The following is a 5,019-nucleotide window of genomic DNA, read 5'->3' as shown; positions in this document are numbered from 1 at the left end:
GTACGACTCTGACTTCGTAAGTGCGTCTATGCGACTCTTCTCTCCCTTTTCCTCCAGTTTTTAGGCAATCTCTAGCCCTCACTTTGTAAACATATACAGAGCTTGATAAGATGTCCCTCTGGGCATCTGTAGATATACTGAAGTTCTTCGCTCGGTACTTTGTTGAATTTACGAGTATTTCTATATCTTATTTCATAGACCCGTTTATCCATCCATATGACTTTACTGCATCTAGGTAGGTCATAGTATATCATAACTCTTACTTCGATTTATCATTGTTGAGGTCTGCTGCCAAATTCCGGCTTACTTTTGTTGCTTATCCCATATGTATAAATCTAGGTCTTTTAATGCTTCCTCATTACTGTTCATCTTAAGAATGACGACCTAATTCTCATCTCATACTTTGTGACTTTTTTTCATCCATTGTTGATTCACCTCAATATTGATCTATAATATACCACCAATAACTTGAAACTTCTTACGTAATACCTTGCCACTAGGGCTTACGTTGCATCGAGGAATATTTGAAGTGATTTTCCTAATCCACTTAGGGGCTATATTGTACTTCAATAAGCGTATTTTACAGCATCCCAATGTGATTCATTTACGTGGGTATTTTAATCCCATATAATTCATGAAATCCTCTTCAAATCATTACTCAACCGAAGGCCCAAACGTCATCCTTTATCTATCATAATTACATCATCATTGTACGCTAGGGCAGCATTCCATCTCTTCTAAATTCTACTGGTCTTAGACTCCTTTGAGTTCATTTAGGCTATACTGAGCTTTTTTTAACTTAGAGAAACTATCAACTCTCTTATTTCATAGGCTTAATCCCGAGGACTTATCCATTCTCATCACCTTCTCACTCGCCCTTTCTATTCCTTACTCTTGTCTTTCTAAAACCTTGTCTCTTTACCATACTTTAACTTGCTACCTACACATATCTATTTATACTACTCGCAACGTTCCTTCCACTTTCTTGCATCATATATTTTCTTGTGTCATTCTGGGACATCAAGCGAGATATCACATCGTCTCTAACTCTTCTTTACTCTCTTGGCTAGATCTCTCGGTACCTAGAAACCATAGGCTGGAAAATATGCCGCTGACGATGCCGCTATCATTCCTGGTTACTGAATCCCAGTACTTTTAGCCGTCTATCCGAAGTATGGACTATTCTCAACATTCTGCTTTTGAGTATCTCGTACGTTGTTCACCTTTACCTTACTTACCTTAAAGCCTCACATCACATCTTCTATCTCTTTCATGACCTCCCATCCACATATGTATAATTCACATCCACGTCATGAAATTCTATTATAATACATGCACCTCTTTACACAATCTCGTGAGAGCTTCATACTAACTTCTTATGAGGTTGGGACGCTTCTAACTGGCTTTATCATAGAACCGTTATAGAATATGGCTACTGCACTATCTCTCTTGTAGCTCTGATATTAAGAGTGATTCTGCAATGTTCTCAATTATGATGTCTATAAATTTATGGGTCCAATAAGAAGACTCCTAATTTACTTAGTTGATGTAACTCTTTAGTTTCCTCTTCCTTCTGATTAGCCTTTATGTAGGCTTAAGCTATCTTTCGATCTGTGGCTCATGGCATTTAGTTATTACTTTAGCCTTTCATGGACGCTATGGAAAACCATGATACAATCTTCTAATGATTCCATCCTTTGTCTATGAACTGGACCCAATTCCTTCTTTTAACTTATACTGGAGTCTTCTACGGCTGATCATTAATCGAATAATTCCTTTTGTTCCATTTCAACTTTCTTCAAACGTAAGCAATTGCTTTTCCTGGTCTTTTTGCCCCTTGTTGCGTGCATACTTAGCTTATCTGAGTTCTCACGCATGCCAAAATTTTTGTGCAACTCATATGGCCTCGAATATTACTTTTGATTTTACTCTCCACTCATTAGCCATGGTAGGTGACACTTTCTTTTGTAGTGCATACAATTTTGTAGTGGGATTGTTGTTACAAAACCATTTCCTCTTTATGTCACTGTGCTTTGGTTGAAGTCTTCTTCCTTATTTCCTCAGCTAGTCTTTCATTGTAGTACTTAGGGAAGACCTTCTGACTCTTGTAAAGCTGCGAGCTTATTACATCGCATACCCTATGGAATTCTTGATGTTCGTACTCACCTATAATTATTTGTAGTTCTTACCTCCACGCCCTTGTGCTTGTAGTGTTGCTTCTGAACTGATATTTTGACTGTCTCCCCAATGGACTTCTATTTTATTTCCATAACATTCATACGATACCTTTAACTACCCCAACTCCTATCTGAATATTTCTCAAGTATTACAATGTCATATCTGCGAGACTGAATTCCCCATGTTGGGGTTCACTATGTTTATCTTGCACGATCTGTTGATATGTATGTATCCTCTTGTCTAGCCATAACTAGGCTCTTCCTGAATCAACTACTCATTTGCTCTTTATCATATCAATATTCTGCGTAATCTTTCATGGGTCATTTCCTTTATCTTAACTTACCTTTCGCATTGGCTCCTTATCTATCAATAACATCCCGGGCAGGAACCCTTACTTCCTTTCCTTGACGTCGTGTTTGCATAATATTCTGGAATTTTAATATATCTGTAGGATTTGAATAAGTTCAATCTCATCCCTTTCTCATTTTTATCGCATTCTTCCATTACCATTCCATAATTACTAAAACCACTTAATTCAGACTTAATGCCACATCACTCTATATTCACTCCTTTAGGGGAGTACTAAGAGTTGGAGACATGACGATCTACCTATAGATGTTTTACCTTTTCACCTTTGGCGTCTTTTCACATCATCGATGACCCTTACTCGCCTTGCGGTAATCCTTTTGTACCAAGGGAAAACAAATTCCTTACTCGCGAGGGTGACACTTAGTATAACTGGCACATACAGTCCCTTAATCTTTACTTTGCTTACATTGGTTGTTATAGGGAAGCGTTTTCCTGAATGACCATTCTCTGAATTTCTCATGAATCTTCTTCTGTTGTCCATTCTATTATCGCCGGAACGAAATATGAAATTCTTAAGATGCCGACCATTATCAAATCACTCAGTCCCTAATTCATGTTTAGTTTATCTTGTTCACCAACCCATACTGATTTCTATTATTTTGGGGTCTAACTTTTCCTTCTGGTAGTCGCGTTAGAGTCACGAACTTATTTCTCGAAATGAGGATATGACTTTATGGCCTATAATCTTTTGTTGTCTCAAGGCCCGTCACTTCTCGTCTTTTCCTTCTTTTGACCTACCGTTGTAATCCATGTATCACATCTTACTCTTACTGCTTCATTAGCTCTCTTCTTATTTCCTGCTAACATCTCTGTCTATCACTTTATTTGAAAACTTCAACAAGATATTATTTTGCTTTTAGCTCCATTTTGCTCCATCCACTGGATCTTCGGGTTGTCTAGCATTATCTCTTTACTAAGGACGGGAGCCATACTAAGATAATATTCATCCCTTTCAGGCTTCTAGTGCCCATCTTTGTGGTACTCATATCTAGCTGTACTATTTTAGAGTGCACCATCTGGGTGTCTCACCAGGATATCTATTAGCACATTTGTAATATCCTTCAGAAAGGTAAACTAACGCAAATAATTCATCCACCATTTTGGGTCACTCTAACCCCAGCCGGATCCTGATATCCCGTCCTTCTCTTGAACCATATCTGTTAACTCCCATAAGGCATAACTAAGATCGACGTAGCCAATTGTACATACTTCTATTACTGTTGAATGTAACTCAAAAAGCTTGTATTCCTCTACCAGAATTGTAAATACTGTTAACCTTCATTAATTGGGCAGCTCGTACCCTTCTTCATCTTGCTTCTTTTGCTTGTTGAAACTTGTATTTATCATCTGAATTTCCCATTGTCTTTCACCATAAAGGTGGATAGGTATTCTTGCCTCAAGGCTCCTTATCAAGAGGCTTACATATCTTAGTACACACATGATCTACTGAAGACCTTATATTTACTTATCATGAGCATCATGAAAAATCGAGTACCTCTAACTCAACTCTTCCATTGTCGCATTCAATCTCTTACCAACTGTCTTTCTGGATGTAGGTATCGTCTTATTACGAATCAAGTAGAAGTTAGGAATTTGAATTCTTACAACTGAGCTCTACCACACGATGTAGAGTAAGAAGAAAGAGTGACAGTCCTAAATCCCCTGTAGCCTCCTGCTTATAAGTGTGGTGCACGACACACCCATAAATAAGACTCTACTAGACACGGCTTGTAGACTCCCTAGGACTAAACTGCTCCGATATCACTTTTGTCAGGACCCAAACCAATGGGCCACGACGGGCACCCGGTACCTTACTCAACCGAGTACCAACATAACGTATCTTTTCATGTCATACTATCATAGATAACTGAGCCAAAAGGCTGCCGTGAGATAAGTAGAATACAGCATGTAATACCAACTTATACATAAGACATACAGGCCTATAAGACCAAAATAACCACTCGTACACTGAACATAGGCCGACAAGGCCATACAATCTTTTACGTACATGACATTTGTCTACAAGCCTCTAAGGATACATAATTTTCATAAAGGTCAGGACAGAATCCCGCCATACCAAACAATACACGTCTAAATCATACAAACCAAACAAGCAACTCCGAAGCAAATGGAGCGCACCAACATCTTCCGATGTGCTGATAGCCTACTTGGAGGGCTCTCGATCTGTCTATTGGGACCTGTGAGCATGAAACGCAACATCCCCGGGAAAAAGGGACGTCAATACAAATAATGTACCGAGTATGTAAGGAATGAAATTCAGTAAATAATAGACATGATAGAAATAAGGAGAAAAAGACTCAACATGTAAATCTGAATAACTTTGTGAATCATTGATATTTACAATGCCATGCATATGCATATAAATGTCATACCATGCATAGGTATATGCGTTCATAACATCATCAAGTCTCTGAGGGCATCCCATCATATCATCTTGCCCACTGTAGAAAA

The sequence above is a fragment of the Nicotiana tomentosiformis genome, chromosome 9 (assembly GCF_000390325.3).
Source record: "Nicotiana tomentosiformis chromosome 9, ASM39032v3, whole genome shotgun sequence".
In the NCBI taxonomy this organism is placed as follows: domain Eukaryota; kingdom Viridiplantae; phylum Streptophyta; class Magnoliopsida; order Solanales; family Solanaceae; genus Nicotiana; species Nicotiana tomentosiformis.
This window is presented reverse-complemented; position numbering follows the sequence as displayed.